This window comes from Dermacentor albipictus, chromosome 3 (assembly GCF_038994185.2).
Source record: "Dermacentor albipictus isolate Rhodes 1998 colony chromosome 3, USDA_Dalb.pri_finalv2, whole genome shotgun sequence".
Taxonomy (NCBI): Eukaryota; Metazoa; Arthropoda; class Arachnida; order Ixodida; family Ixodidae; genus Dermacentor; species Dermacentor albipictus.
The window spans coordinates 161,641,353-161,658,294 of NC_091823.1; the positions used below are offsets into that span (position 1 = coordinate 161,641,353).

Here is a 16,942-nt window from a genome sequence, read left to right on the forward strand (position 1 = left end):
TCTTGTAAAGAGAACACAAGAACTTTTGTGGGGGTTGACCTTAAATCCGTTTTCGTCTGCCCACTTGGAAACCTTGTTCAAGCCCTGCTGTACCTGTCTTTCGCACACTGTGAGGTTGCAGGATTTGAAGCCTATTTGTATATCGTCTACGTATACGGAATAAAAAATGGCAGGTGGTAGTAAAGCACGTAGCGTGTTCATCTTAACGATAAAGAGAGTGCAGCTGAGCACGCCTCCCTGGGGTACACCAGTTTCCTGCGTAAAGGGACATGACAGTTCATTGCCGACTTTTACTCGGAAGGTACGATTTGACAAATAGCTTTCAATTGTGTTCATCATATTTCCACAGATGCCAATTTCCGACAGGTCTCGCAAGATCCCGTAACGCCATGCCATGTCATATGCCTTCTTTATATCGAGGAATATCGATAGGAAAAACTGTTTATGTATGAAGGCATCGCGGATATTTCCTTCCATGCGCACAAGATGATCGGTTGTCGACCGCCCTTCTCGGAATCCACACTGATAAGGATCGAGTATATTGTTGAGTTCAAGGAAATGTAAAAGTCTGCGATTTATCATTTTTTCAAAAAGCTTACAAAGACAATTAGTTACAGCTATCGGACGGTAACTTGCCGCCAAGGAAGGGTCTCCAACGAAAAAGAGTTCGTCAACTTATTACTCACCAGTATGACGCTCGTGCTGGCGCACTCGCTGCAGCGCTGTTTTCAACTGCTGCTTCATGTACTGCCACTGTTTTTTGCACTCTTGTACATTTCGGCGGATCCTGTGTCTCGAATTGAGAACTTCAGTTACAGCTGCCCATGCAAGCTCGCGCTTCTTTCTTGTCATCGCGGAGTTAAATTTACTAAACAATGGGGCTTTTCGCTCGCCTATCAGGTGAATCAACTTCAATTTCTCGATGCTTGATGAAATGAGCGCTACGAATACGCGGACGAAAGAACACATGTACGACAGACAAGGCGCTTTTTTTTTTTTTTGAGCCATTAGTTCCCCTTCAGTGATGCTTACTGAAAAAGAGATAGCTTTTCTGAAGAGATAGGGAGGTGGTGATGTCACGTTGGGCCATTCATGGTTGCATCTATTTAAAGTTCTGTTTCTTTAAAAAAAAAAAAAAAAGCGCCTTGTCTGTCGTACATGTGTTCTTTCGTCCGCGTATTCGTAGCGCTCATTTCATCAAGTATGCATAACCAACTCACCCACATCAAGCTTCTACTACTTCAATTTCTCATCTTTCGTCCAATGTTGACTCCTAATACGCTTAGTTGCAGACTCGCTGTCCATGCTTCTGGTTTCACTCGCGGTAAAGCGTTTATGGAAAGCGCGTTGTCTTGCCGGATGTTTACATCAGGCGACGGCCACCGATTAGTCAGTTCCAAGCGATATGGACATTGCGACCGAGTTCGGCCCGTTCCCCATCTCATTCCCTGTCGGCGCCAAAACTTAGAGCCCAGGTACTAAAAGTACCTACCGTCTTCATTAAGTCTGGACTGCAATTCATTCTTGTCGGTTCCTGCAAGCGCACTACTCCGGCCTGAAAGTGCAGTCTTAGTTTAGGTTAGGATAAGACGAGATTCAGATTTAAGTCTAGACTTAGAGGCTTGCGTTTGTGCAAAGATGTTTGCAATTTGACCAGAGAATTATACTTGACTATTCATCACAAACAGCCTAGAACAAGGCCCTCCTTGCATGCTTGCATGCACTTGTAAATGTGTGTGTGTGTGTGTGAAAGACACTACAGGTAAAGCTACTAATGTAATCAGTTCTGTCCAGTCAACCAGCTTTCATCTGTAAAGGCATAACAGTAATCTTGCAACAACAGCTATGCAATGGTGGGCAGCATGAGAAAACTGACATTGAAAAGACTAAAAATGAAAGGAAACATGGCATCTGTATCAGGTTATCAGTGTGCTGAAACATGGAATGTAACACACCTTGGGCTGCAGGCTGGAGCCAGCATGTGGCTCTTGTGGAATGCACAGTGGCTACCTGCAGTTGGCACTTTCTTGTGCAGCTGGCTCACTGGCCCCAGGAGAAAGAGAAAGTGCCATGTCATCTTTCTGAGCAGTAAATGGCATGAAAAATTGCTGTGGGGGGCATCGATCTCCAAGTGCCAGATGAGCCAGCTCTCTGTAATCTCCTGGAGTAAGCTCTGGGCTGTTTGGGAACAGCCCACCAAAGGCCCATTGCACAACTGCTTGATGCTTGCAGAAAGCTCCCTGGCTCCCCTTCCAGCAACTACAGACTCCTACATCAGCCCTTACCTCATACGTCCCATTGCCCAAAGAGTTGGGCACATTGTAAACATTCTCTTCAACTTGGACTATAGATTCTGGTGGGATTTCGGGCATTTTTTGGAGGAGGTGCTGGAAATCAATTTAGTATGATTGTTCACGATAATTTGCATGACGCAGCAGCCGCATTTCAAAATATTTTTCCCATTACTCATTACAAATTCAATTAGGGCTACTGCATTGTAAGCTTTGGTCCGGCTGAGAATGACATCCTTGAGGATTCGGACAGATGGCTCAGAACAGTTGTTAGTATTCTGTCCTCTTGTGACAATCCCAGCACGGTACAAAAGCACCCACCCATATTCACATTGAATGAATGCCTCAACTCTTTGGACGTAGGATGGATAAGGCAGGGCATGTAGGCATGCTTTGGCTGCCTGAAGTTCACCTTCATCTTTTGCGTAAAGGATCTGAAACATAATATGAAACATCTATGTATATCAGTTCGTTTTCAACATCCTCATTGTCTTCTAGTGGTGTTTTTCATATAGTTCATTGGGAATTTTAAAGAGCCCATTCTTGCCAGACATTTCAGTATGCAAGAAATAAGTTAGGCCAAATTGTTGCTGTATCTTGTGCACAAAGTCTGTGAATGTTATTTCTTTCGTTTTGGTTGAATAACTCCATTATTCAGTGGTTGTCAATTTGTGGCAAATGTCATACATTATAATGATTGCATCTTTATTTGTTAGAATTGTTTCAAATAAGTGTTGTGAAAACATTTCCTTCACTATGTGTATTATGCAATAGTAACGTAGCTGGCTAGCATGATATTAACACTAATGAATGAAAAAAATTGCCATGAGAAATCGCACTCATCACTCGCACAGTGAATTAACCACTGTGCTAGCATTAAAGACCTGTGTTTCGCTCTGCTTGTTCGCATCCAAAATGGCCAGAAATTACTCGTAACTGACATTACAGACAATAAATCTGTGCATTTTAGAATAAGACCCTGATAAAGAATTACAGACTTAGCAGTTGCAGCACTGAAGCTTTACTTCAGCCCTAAAAAGTGCAAATGAGTAAAAGGAAAGTCAAATTGAAGCTTTTCTCTATCTATTTGGCACCGAATTTCACTACAGATATAGAAGAATTTTACGCCTCCAGACTAATCAGTGAATCAGTCATTCTTTGATGACTTCAAAACAATGTGTTTCACATGTGGCCAGGGATTGCCAAGCTTTGATGCTGCAGCATGACAGTGTCCCATGTCATGTGGCACTTTCTGTGGTGCAGTTTCTGACATCAAAAATAATCATATCAGTGACTGTGGAACCTAGTCGTCGCTGATCTGATCATTTGCAACTTTTGGAAAAAAAAGTACACATATGAAATATGTATACTTTTTCTCCACAAGTTGCAAATCGTTTCAGTGAAATGGCATTTTTGGACCGTGAACAGCATCCTCTAGCTCATGATAGACCAAATGACTGTGACTCCACCAGAGGCTTTCCAGTGCTACTGTATACTGAGTAGATGGAGCAGCTCTGAAAGCATGTGGTTTTGGAAAGAAGATTGTTTTTAAAGGAAATATCAATACAATGCTTATTGCGTGTTTCTTGTGGACGATGCACGCAGATGCCCAGAAGTGTGACGAGTCTTCAACTTAATCAGTTACAAACTAAGTTGCATTATGTTTTAGCGCACCTTGTGTATACATATTGTCCAAAGGTAAAGATTGTTACTAGTCTGTGGCATTTTTTCCCTTAGTCCTTTTTTTTTTCATTTCGTGTTTCTCTTGGCGTGAAGAACCTAGCGTGGAAGCTTAACATGAGCATATGCTAACTAGCCCTATTCCTCGCCTTATGTAACCTCTTTGCTCTTTACACCATCTTGCTTTGTTGTGGGCTTGCATATGTTCTCTGTCGCTTGTATTCAATTAACATCCAGCTGTAAATTACTCTCTCGTGTGGTGTAATGTCACCAACATGCTGTTGTGTAGTGAGGCAAGTGAAAAAGACAACCAAGGTCATTCTGACCTGATACGCCGAACCCATTCTTTTTTTCCCCAATCCAGGTTACGAGATGTTCTCTACCTTTGCTCTGACTATAAAGTTCCAATCTTGCTTCATTGGTGGCTCAGAACAAGCTTCGCCAAAGATCTATCGTGCAGTGCCTCTTTCTGCAGCTTCCGGCTGCTGCCTCCATGGGACAGAAATTGTCCATATCTAGCCCCATTCACCTACACTCCCATGTTGGCTTAAGCTGCAGCCAGGGTGACAATTCGCAGCTGAGAGGGGCGATAGCAGTATCAGCATTGCTTCATATTTCATCACTTTTATCTCTGTATATTGCTCGCTTTTATCATGTAGCAAGTGCCCTTTTCATAATACACCTCGTCCTTAATCCGCGCCTACAGTAATAGTTTGTTGCTTCGCATTTCAGTTGCTTCTCTTATCATGCATCTCCGATTTACACATGCACTAAGAAGTTCTAAAATAAGACAAACTGCATAAGTTTGTACACTTTCCGTTTACTGGAACCTGGGTTACAGTGCATTTTTTGCTGTACTAAATGCATGATCCTTACTTGAAACCCTTTAGCCCACTGCTTGATGTGTTGAAGCAGTGTTGACAAGCACGTACAACAGTAGCAGCGAACTGTGAAGCTTGTTATATGCTGTATTTGCTGGCCATTATCACAGGTACTTTTTAGTGAATGTCTAAGGCACTTGTCCTAACAAGCAATACTCGGACAGAACGCTAAATAACACCACAGAAAAATTGAAGCCTAATAGTAAAAACAGTCGCAAGCTAGTCCTACTGTTCTAAGTAGTGACACCATCTCATCAGCTTTGTTTAACTGTTTAAAGTAATATTTACTTTGATTTCTGTCATGCTCCTTTTCTGTCATTTTTAAGCTCAGTGTAAGCACTTTAAGCCTTTTATTACCTTCTGAAAGCTTGCCATGAGGTGGCGCCGGTCATCTTTTGGTATCTTGTTGTGCGCAGCCAAAAGCCAGCACCACTCGGCTTGGAGGACATGAAAGATGCACAGCAATTGTGTTGCTGAGGGCCAGACATCACAAAGGGCATCCTCCGCCCTGGAGTTGTCAGTCATGAATGCTGTCGCAGCCTGCAGGTAAAAAAGAACTTAATGAATCAGCGCTTTAATGGATGAACCCTGCATTTCCTTAATATATTATCATGCCATATAAAATTATGCAAGAGCATGTTCTCATAAGCAAGGTACAAATGCATTACTTCATGCTGTCTTTGGAAAAGAAATATGTAATCTTACTGACATAAAAGGCCTGTTCCAAATTTTTACATATATTTATGGTATCTACTCGCATAATGATCACACCATTTTGTCAAAAAAATTGCCGCAAATTCAGGGGTGAGATTATTACGCGAGTCGAATTTCCTGTGAAAAGAAGGCATTTTTTCTTTCATCTCACATTTGCTGCAGGATGACAGCAGGTCAACAAACAGGCGGCTGCCGCTGTAACAGTACGGGATCCCAAAACAAAAATGGTGGCCGGCGAAGCGAGCTGAACACGCTGATGATGAAAAACTTTATTGAAAATGCCCGGCGATTTGGGTGGGGTGGGGCCATAAGCACCCCAGCCTAGGTGACGGCCTCGAGTCCTTGGACCCGGGCGGCTTCCTCGGCGTGCCGGACGCTGAAAGCGATTTTTTTTTCTTTTCGTGAGTACATTACGTGCATTGAAACAGTTTCTTCCGTATCAGTAATGAATAATATCGTTAATATCGGCAAGTCTGCGGCAGTAATGTAGCCATGTCCACTATGAGGGGACAGAAACAGAGATGGGCATGCTTAGCTGCCAGTGACATAGAAACACATGGCAGGTAAGCTGCGGAAACTGCGGCATTTGTCTTCACTACTATCCTGTTTTGTATTTCTGCACTGGGTGTGCGTTTCTGCACATGGACAACGCGCATGGTGGTGCTTAAGCCATGAAGTGCAGCTATCAGCATGCTGTACAAGTGCTGCATGCCAAAATGCCAGGCAAACTAAGATGAAGACTCGAAAATTCAAGTCTTGTCATTTCTGAAGGACCACGCTCAGCGAAACAAGCGGCTGCGTTCTGTAGCACACAAGGAGTACTAAGTTAAAGCTTCTTCAAGGGGAAGGATTGCTTTAATTAGCTCGTGTGCCTTCATGCGTGCTTTTATGGTGCGCAAAGTTTATTGTCAGTGCGAACACGTTGAGCGTTAGGCCTACAATCCATTGCATCGCTGAGAGGGCCGAGGCATTGGAGGGACTCTTAGAATGCTTCCTATGGCTGACTGACAAAAATTATCACATTCATATTTCGCAAAGAGGTAGCAAAAAGCAGGCAGAGCTGGTTTTTACTAGCTTTATAGCATATATTTGCCAAATTGTTTGGGATTAATAATCAAATATGAAGGAAGCCTTGCAAATAAAAGGTCTCCAAGTAACGCCAGCTTTCACCGTTGAGTGCAGTCAAGAGCTATCAACGTTTCGCTTAGTCTGCTCTCATTCTTCTGCAGTTGGGTAAAAATAGCACTGCGGCTCGAGCTGTAGGGGAGTTATTTTTCAGTCGGACAACACTGTAGACGATCTCCGATCTATTCTGTAATGCAAGTACGCTGTCAATTTGCCATAATAAAAAGGTTGACCACTAAATACTACGTTTTGTGCGATGATCCGTGCGAGCATGAACCAGCTAGTGATACCAGCGATTTTGAGCAGACCAACTGTTACTGCTATCGGCAGGAAAAGTAAATTGGTGACGGAAGTGGATTCAATGCTTTATTTCTTGAAACCAGACACATGGCCATTGATTTATGCAGTTGGCGACGCTAAGCTTCCTTGGCGATGCTTTCGGCTCTCGTCATTTGATCATTTCGGTGTTCAGTTGAGAAGCCGTAACATTTAGATTCGCTCGCATAGTTCATTTGCTTAATCTGCCTGTTGTATGTTCTTCCATGCTCTTCAGCCGCTATGATTTTCGTGGAATGATCTAACCAAGCTTAACAACAAGAATTGTGAAATAGAAGCATGCATTTTTGATCTTTTAGTACACACTGAGGAGCACATGTGTTTCCTGTGAAAAGTTTTCACTCTGCCTGTACTTGCATCTCGAAAGAATCTAATCTGCCAGTACTAGAAAAACTGCCTTGAGCACATATACATAATATGAGTACTATCCTTTCGGAAACACTACAACATTGTTTTGTGACAGTCTCGTTTTTCTTTTTTTTTTGCAGGTCTGTGCACTGCACTTATGTGAGAGGGTTATTATAAAGAAGTCTGTCTATCATAATCAAAGGACTGGAAAGGTTATCGCGACCACTTTGCCGGTACCATGACTGGACCCTAGTGCTGTGCCTTCAATATTCAAGAACTGCCCATCATACTTATCCACACCAAAGTGTTACAAAACAAGAGAGGAGCCACAAGATCGACTGCAGCGACTAGAGTCCTCCCACCTTGCAAAGGCATTGGCGCATTCATTGTCACATAGAATGGAAGCTGGCAGGTATCAGTTCCAGACATTAACAAAGCAGAAGACACATCTGCAGGGATCCTCATTGCCAGAGAAGTGGCCAGTACTGCATACTTCGTCGAGTGTAATATCCCTGTTACTAACCGGAGGCACCATGCCAAGCATTGAAGCTTCTGTTGTTATCAGTGACAGTATGGACATAACTGTATGCCATCAAAAGGTCAAACTTACCAAAGTAAATGACTATCCTGTCCCCAGCAAAGTTCAGGATATCAGATGCATCCTAGAAATTCTAGAGAATTTGTCGAATTTTGAAACACACTCTATTATTCCTGAGGATGTGGTAAAAGCTGTCGACACCCTGCTCCAGGTTTTGAAACAGCAGCTACCAGTGGAACTCAAAGTAACCTTAATGCGCTGAAAGAACAGCTGGAAATAGTCACAATAAAAATGCTCAGATACTCCCCACATTTGATGGTTATTGCTTGTCTTCTCTTTACAATATCAGAACATGCTTACAAAGTCCTGCGACATGCAGGTGTTATTGCACTTCCTCACCCTGCAACCATCAGAAAGCTTTGTGCATCATGTGAGCTGTCACCGCAAGCAGAGAGAGATGAAAATTTTTTGTATTACACGAAGAAGCGTGTGAATTGTCTCCAGCCTCACGAGCGCATACTGACTTTGATGCTTGATGAAATTCACTTGAAACCATTCTTTGATTACAAGGGTGGCAATGTTTGTTGAGCTGCCTTTAACTCGTCCGACGCTGCCACAACTGCCCATGTTTTTGCGGTACAAAGTTTGGTTTCATCTTTTAAAGAAATTCAGTTCCTTCCTGTTAAAACCATAGATGCTGCTATGTTGCATAATGTCACCCTAAAAGTCGTGACTGGTTTCGAGTCGCGCAAGTACAAAGTAGTATGTACTGTTACTGACAACAATGCTATCAATAGAAAGACTTTTGCAGTCCTCCAAAGCTGCAGTTTGTATATTCACATCCCTGTGACCCGACGAGACCCCTGTTTTACACTGTTGACACAGTCCACCTTTTGAAATGTGCGCGAAATAATTGGACAAACCAAAAAATCATGCCACCAATTTCCATTGCCCAAAGTTTGACATCGCTAGTTATACAGTTGACAGTGGTCATATCATGTGGGCTTCGTTTCAAGCACTGCACAGATTACACAAACTTGAAGAAGGGTGTTTGCTGTAGTATGGCCACCAGTTAACCTCAAAAGCTTTGAATCCGTCAATGTTAGAGTGGCAAAATGTGAAGATAGCACATCAAGTATTAAATCAATTTACTGCGGAAGGGCTTCTGGCGCATGCCAATGACATTGACAGAGCAGCAGAAACTGTGAACTTTATCAACATTTTCGTTCGCTGGTGGTCAGTGATAAATGTCAAAACCCCTTCGAAGGGCTTCCAAAAAGGTGACCCTTTTCAAGAGCCAGTGAAAGCAATAGAAAATGATGAAAGAATCCAATTTCTTGAGAAGTCTGCGAACTGGCTAGACATATGGATTGCACTACGTTTCGACAAAGGCGTTTTCACTTGTGAAACAGTTAGTGCCGTGCGTCTTACGTCCTGTGGGCTTATGGAATTCTCTCGCTACTGCCTTGAGGAACCGAAGATGTGCTATGTGCTTCTGGGAAAAGTTCAGACCGATCCACTCGAGGCAAAGTTCAGTTGATACAAACAACTTGCGGGTGGCCAGTACCATGTTTCTATTTGACAAGTGTACGAGTGTCAGGCAAAACATTGCAAAATTCGCTGCCAGTTCTACCATAGTGGCACTGGGTGATATGAAAGCCTCATCATTACTGTACAAGGCTTGATCTTTCAGTCAAGCATTTATTAGCCAGTCAACAGAAAACAGTTTGTCTGCAGCACAAACCTGTATTAAAAGAGCAGCTTCTCACACAGCCGTTTTATGTTTCATCTCGATCTGACCATTGCTCTAAAGTAGGTGTGCCGTCATCTAAGACTAATCTTTACAGTGATTCTTTCATTCCTCGAACAAGCACGGAATGGAACCATCTTCCCACTGTTATCGCCGCCATCACAGACACTACTAACTTCAATAACGCCATTCAACGTGCCTTTGCTTAAATCCAATGTTCTTTGCCCAAATTGTTTGTTATGTTTAACCCACTCCTTTCTGTAGTGCCTCCGGGCCCTGAAAGTAAATAAATAAATAAATAAATAAACAAACACAAATCTTGTCCCAATGCCGACGTACCACTTCGGAGATAAAGTGGACTTCCACAGGACGTTTCATTTTAAACATCCCACCAGGAATGTACGAAAGATATCACGCCCGGATCTTTCCTGGCCCTGTATATTTTCTTGTATATTTGTCTTGTATATTTTCCCACAGCACTGACAATAAAGACTAGCTGAATTAATGCCACGAGGTGGAGGGCTCAGAAAACGCGGACTGCACACTGCCCTCTTGCGAGGTCTCCCGTTTCAGCTGAATGAGAATTCTGCTCGAGGCAGACGTTCCATGCATCTATCACAATGTGTCCGCTGCGAGCGTAATATTCACTGTTGGTGTTACGTCGGTAACAGCATTTACAAAGCGATTCTCGTATTTGAATGAAGCCCATATAAATACGTACAAAGTAATGCCAGAGACAATCTAACTAGACCTGGCAAACACCTTACACTAGTCATCCAAAGCACTGGACCTCATTCTAGTGACTAGAAGTAACCTCCTCCAAGTTATTGCCAATACATGTTGGCAGAAACTTGAACATGGCACGTTGAAAATCGTCTTCGTCCCTTACGAGATTATGGAGTTCTTTTCGTTTTCTTGCGTCTTTTCTGTCATGCAGCGCAGTTCAATTACCGGCAACGCGGCCACAAACGCCGACAAACGTTTACAAAGCTGTCACTGTTAGCAAAAAAGGTGTTTCCGTAAATATCCGTGAAAGCGAAATGAACACGCACAGCGATTATGTTCAGCAAATGTGTTTGCACGGAGCTGTCAACCGAGCAAAGATTAAGAAAGCTTAAAGCTCGTGGAGTCCGTACTTACTGCCCACCATCACCATAGCGTGCACACGAGGATGAAGGCAACAGCTGTATCATGGACTTCTGACACTATCCTTCTGGGAGATTTCACGCCTTTAAAACGTCGTGTCCTGCAGCTCAGCACACCAGCTTCGCAGCAAATCATGCCCCGATGACTGGGCCGTAAACATGAAACACTTTCCTGTCCGCACGTATGTCAAACACGGGAAGTAAACAACGCAGCACTCATACCACAATACACGAGTAAAGCAGAGAGCACGAACGTTTGCTGTCCCAGCAAGTCCACTGGATGCACTACGCGACGAGTACAACGCAACACCGGCTACGCACAAAGCAAAGAGCAATGCACGGCGTACAATAATTAATCCTTGCGCACGCAGATCCCGCTCAAGGGCTTCAAATTTTAAAAATACCACTCAAGGCTTCCGCCGGAATGTGTTCTACAGATCTTAGTAGATCGCACGGCGCTTTGCGCCAAGTATTGTCCAGTAGGCTGAGGTTGGCTAGGGGCGCTGCGAGCGACTTCAGGGTAGGGTGCCTTGAGGGCGTAAGCGTGCATAGAGTGGAGTTTTTCACTATAACTCTATGTAAGCGTGGATGGACAGATAGATGGATGGATGTTATGATAGTGCCCTTTGGAACGGAGTGGTGGGTTGCGCCGCCACGCTCTTGCTATTATACTGTTTAATGTTCTACCTAGGTGAAACAATAAAAAAAAAAACACACTATGAACTCCCACAACCAAATTTTCTGATCCCCTATTGCGAACTGTGCTTTTGTACGTTTCAGTTATTTGTCGTTTGCCTACTTTTATTCCACCAATCCGCCAATCGCCTCTTACTAATCCCTAATGCGGACATGTTTACTTTTCCACTGCTCTCGCTGAACCCAATGGCTTCAAAGGCCAGTGGTGCCTAAACCGACCGCTGGGTAGACGTCTTTACATTCTAATAAAACATGCTCCATAGTTTCCCTAGCTTTACCACAGCAAGCACATGCTCTTCTTCCTTCTTATATCTCGCTTTTTAGATGCGTGTTCGGCATCCCGATCTCGCATCGGAAAGTAATGAGCTTCATTTTGAGTTATCATAAATTGTTTCTTTCCTGATTTCGTTGCTTCCTCTTAAGTAGTTAATCATGGCAGGTTTCTTTTCCATTGCCGTCACTCATGAGATTGTTTCAGCCTCTCTGACTTTCCACTTGACGTTCTTTGTTGCTGTGTTGCCCACCCCACAGGCCGCGAACTTTCTGGTAAGCTTCCTAGTTCTTTTCCTCCTCTGTGAATAAATGTTTTTCCTGTGCAGATACCTCAACACTCTCCCAGCCCATTTACTTTCTTCCATATTCCTCAGTCGTTCTTCATACTCAATTTTACTGCGAGCTTCCCTCACTTCAAAACTAGTCCAGCCCATATCACCCTGCAGTGTACAGCTTCATTTGTAGTCTTCCCAAGAGCGCCCAATGCGAGGCGACCCACTGACCTTTGGTTCTATATCTATATCTATTGCCTTCGTTTATCCATGTACCAAGGTATTTATATTCTGTTACCCGAGGTATTTCCTGGCCCTTTATCGCCACTGTCTGTTCACTGTTTTACCATGAAACCTGATTTTCTAACACTAAATTTCAAACCTAAATTGTTGCCTTCCTGTCCGCAGACATTAGCCAGACGTTGCAAATTACTTCGCTCGTTAGCTAGCAACACAATGTTGTCCGCATAAAATAAACCTGGAAGCTGCTGCTCTACTACTGTGCCCGCCTGTTTGTATGAGAGATTAAAATCGATACTACATCCTTCTAGCGCCCTCTCCATCCTCACCATGTACATCATAAACAGCAATGGGGATAAGGGCACCCCTGCCTCAGTCCGTTGTTGATATCAACTTTCTCCTCACTCCTCATCCATTCCCATTCAACGCAAACGGTATTTTCTAGGTAAATCTCTCTCAAAAACCTGTAGACAATCGTCACCTAAACCTTCCCCTTCCAGAATATCCCACAAAATGTTGCGGTCTACGTTGTCATAGGCTCCTCTAATGTCTAAAAAGACCACATATAATGGTCTGCTTTCTAGTTTTGATATTTCAATACACTAGCTGAGTAAGAACGAATAAGTTATCATCTAAACGCCTACCTATTCCGAAGCCATTCTGAAGTTCTCCCAAAATGCCATTATTCTCTACCCATGCCTGATGCTTTAATTAGATTACCTGCATTGCTAGCCTGTGTATTACCGATGTAATGGTCAATGGTCTATACGAGTGAATCCTATCTTTCTCCCCTTTACCTTTATAAATTAAATTCATTCTTCTTTGTCGCCAACTGTCGTGGTATTCGTCTATCTTTTAAAGTTCTTCCACTGCTTTCACCGGAGCTTCCTTACTTTTTGGTCCTAGTTCATTAATCAGCCTAACGGGAACCTCGTCTAGCCCTGTGGCTGTGCCTTTAGATATTTTCTCTTCAGCTTTCTTCCAGTTGAAATTTGTTAGCACCAGCTCCTTTTCCCAGCTGGGTCTCTTTCATGCTCTCTTTTTTTCTTCAAATACAACCTCGGCATTACCTTAGAAAGATTCGGCTTTTATTTTTCGGATGTAATTTATTGCCGCTTCTCCTTCCAGTCTGTTTTCATCTTCGTCTAGGATATGTTGTTGTATTGTTGTTGATTTCCTGCCTGATAATTTTATGTGGTTCCAAAGTATTCTAGGTGCGGCCTTCTTTTTCTCACGTATTTCTGACCACCAACGTTCACTTTCACCTTTTAATTTTGCTTGCACCAGTATTTGAACCATAGATTTTCTCCAGGTATATTTCCCATTTACTGGCTACATCATCCTGCGGCAACTGCGCCTTCTTTGCCTGCCTGTGCTCTCGAGATGCTTTCTGTCGTTCGGCGATCGCTTCTGGTATCTCCCTGTTCCACCACATTTTCGGTTGCTTTTTTCCTTTCCCACGAACATGTTGTTTCTCTTTCCGTATTTCTGTCGTTATTACACTTAGAAGCTCACTATATTCCCACTCTTTAGTTGGCCATTTGCCAAGTTCTTCCTCGACTCTAGTGACTATATTTGTTGTTTGTGCAGCGTTCAAATTTCGACTGGCCATTTTGCACTCCTTGCTCTCTTTCCCAACTACATATCCCATTTTCAAAATGATGCGTTTATGGTCACTCCCTATGCTGCTAAACCCTTCTTCATCGATGACCATTTCTCTCAACTTATCATGAATTGCTTCTGTCATCAGACAGTAATCAATGGTCGATTGCCGGTTTCCCACTTTCCACGTGATCTGCCCTTCACACTTAGGCCCTGTAACGTCTCGTCCCAATGCCAGCACGCCTAGGAACAAAGGCCTACAACACGCGCTAAGAAACCTCCTCCGTAGTACCTAGCAGTCATATATTTAAGGAGCAAAAGCCCCCAGATTTTCTCTCTCGCGCCTGCGCACAGACGACCGGCAGTAGCTCAGGTAATACGCCGTTGGCGTAGTACTACGCCGTCCGCGCTTAAAAGTTTTCTTTTGAGTGTAACAACTTGACTGTTGAAGAGTTCCTTATTATACAAAAGTTTATATAGTTATATAGAAATACGTGGATGGATTTGAGATATCACCTGGCCCAAGGTACTTCCAGTGGCAGCCTGTCTCGATCTCGCGATTCTTGGAACTCTCCAACATACACCATTTTTGACTGCTACAGTAGTCAAGCGCTCTGCAGCTACGGGAAACCGAGAGATAAGTGTTGATTGCGCGATTTATGGTATTTCCAGGTTTTAACTTAGTACCTCCCCTATACGAGGCCGACGCTACGCCACTAGACCACTGCTGTGCTGCAGTGATCATGGCATTAATTAACATATACACAAACTATATGGCTGGTTCAGCGAACTATTAAACTGCGCGACGAAGACAGGACGTGAACTCAAACACCAGACACACACACAAAGCGCACACTTCCAATTGGTTTTGTTTCGTGAAGGCAGGGAATTTATAAGGTACTTCATAACAGCAAAACAAGAAGCAACCGCAAGGAAATCGTGCACTAGGCAGCTACAAAAAATAGGAAGGCAATATTTGCATTAAAAGTGCGATCGTCCTAATGTGCCCATCTACGAATTTTATTTCTTTCCTTGAGAATTGACCCTTGCAGCGCAAGAGCTGCGACAGCAAAAGCTACTTGGTTTATCTGGAACACATTAACTTATCTTCGCAGGCAAAATCAAAAACACAAAGAGGAGTCATCAAGGCATTTCACATCGCTAAAAGAGGTGACAAATGCGTTAGCTCAACTTTTTCTAACCCTATTAAGGAAAGAAATAGAATTTTAGATGGGCACATTGGGACTCTCCCGCGCTCCTAATGCACACGTGACCTTGATATTTTTCGTCGCTACCTCGTGCACGATTCATTTGCGATTGTTCCTTGTTTTGCTATTTTGAAGAACGTTATAAATTCCCTGCCTTCACGAAATAAAGTCAGTTGGAAGTCTGCATTCTATGCGCGAGAGAAAAAATTTGCTGAAGGTATGAAGTGACTAGCCCAACAACATGCCTAATGTAAATGGGCCCACCTCGCTAGAAATCGTATCCAGGGATGCCGGATGACGTTCGGCGTCCAATGGTCGTAGCGTGAATGGGTTCAGATGAGATTATCCGCAGCTCCTGCTGAAATTCGGCGGAACCGATACGTTGCACTTCCGATCAGGAGCACAGCTAGAAACGCTCCTCACAAGAGCCTACGGCAAGCTTGAGTTCACGGAATGTTAGTGGTTTGTTGCATCCTTCTGATGACAACTTGTTTGGACGCACAGCAATATTTTCAGCTATTATTTTATGGTGTAAGAACTTACCGGAATAATTTTCTGAGCTTTATACCCTCTCAAAGTGCTCACCGAAAGTTTTTGCTTGATCTTTTATTGTATCACCAGAGCCGTTGACGAGAGAAAAAGAATTTGCACGTTGCCCTTTTAGTTTACGTACCCTACTATATACTTTGCTAACATACATCCATGAGTTCATTGGGGATACGTAACGTGTCCAGCTTTCTCTTTTGGATATTCGGCGTATACGGCGGCCATTTGCTTTGCCCCGCTTAAAATTTATTAGACTTTCTGTTGTTGGGTGACCGTGAAAAGCTTCTCCATACTTTGTTCTGGCGTTTCTTTGGAATTTCATAGTCTTTGTTCCACCACGGTTTTCGAATTACTTTATCTGTGAAAGACTGATGTATGCAGTTTTGGGCAGAACAGAGGATATGTTCAGCGATGTAGCTGGTCAGTTCCCCTACGCCTAGGTGGTCCACATCTTCCAGGCGCAGTTTATGTAGGTTTCTAAAATTAGACCAGTCTGCACCATGAAGTCTCCATTTTTTGGGGTAAGCTTGTCCATCATGCCACTTTGTTGTTTCTAGGAGAGTTGGGAAGTGATTGCTCTCATATGGATTACAAATAGCTCTCCATTCCAGGTATGGGATAAGTGATGCTGACCCTATGGCTAAATCTATACATGAATACCTGTTGTGTGTACAACTGTAAAAAGTTAGCTCTGTCTTGTTAAAAAGACAGGCTCCAGATGAAACAAGGAACTTTTCTATTGCCTCTCCTCGCTCATCACATCTTGAGTCACCTCAGAATGTGCTGTGAGCGTTAAAATCTCCGATTACTATACAGGGTTCAGGAAGCTGGTCAATCAGCTTTTCGAATTCGGCTATGTCAAACCGTTCATCAGGCGATATATATATGGAGCAAATAGTTATAAGTTGATTGAACAATATAGCCCGAACAGCCACTGCCTCAAATGAACTCTGGGGCAATACATGCTGGCATGCTACTAACTTTTGGCCTATAATTGCCACACCACCTGAACAATTACTATTATTTCGATCTTTACGAAAAACTATGTACTGTCTTAAGAAGTTCTTGGGTGTGGACTTTAAATGTGTTTCTTGAACACAGAGCAGTCGGGACTGATATTCCTTTACTAGATCTTCGACATCATCTAGATTACGAAATAGGCCCCTGACATAATAAATTATTTGTGCAGCAATATTGAGGAAGGGCTTTGTTTTCTGTGTTCAAGAGCACGTGGTGTGTATAGGCGAATATGTATAAATGGAGGGTAATCGTTTAACATACTGGTCTCTTTCCCAGA

At 43.1% G+C, this 16,942-nt stretch overlaps 1 long non-coding RNA gene across 2 annotated transcripts in view; it reads right to left on the reverse strand.

Annotated features, from left to right (window-relative positions):
• Positions 1-11,245, reverse strand: part of LOC135905214 (uncharacterized) — an 81,295-nt gene extending 70,050 nt beyond the window's left edge. Inside the window, exons 1-2 of one of the 2 annotated variants that reach the window (XR_010565353.1) lie at positions 10,804-11,245; positions 5,210-5,392 (exon numbers count right to left, since the gene is read on the reverse strand). This is a non-coding gene — a long non-coding RNA (uncharacterized lncRNA). Of the gene's footprint in view, positions 1-5,209; positions 5,393-10,715 lie in introns of both variants that reach the window. The other variant, XR_010565354.2, reaches the window with a different exon arrangement.
• Between the last annotated feature and the right edge of the window lie 5,697 nt (positions 11,246-16,942).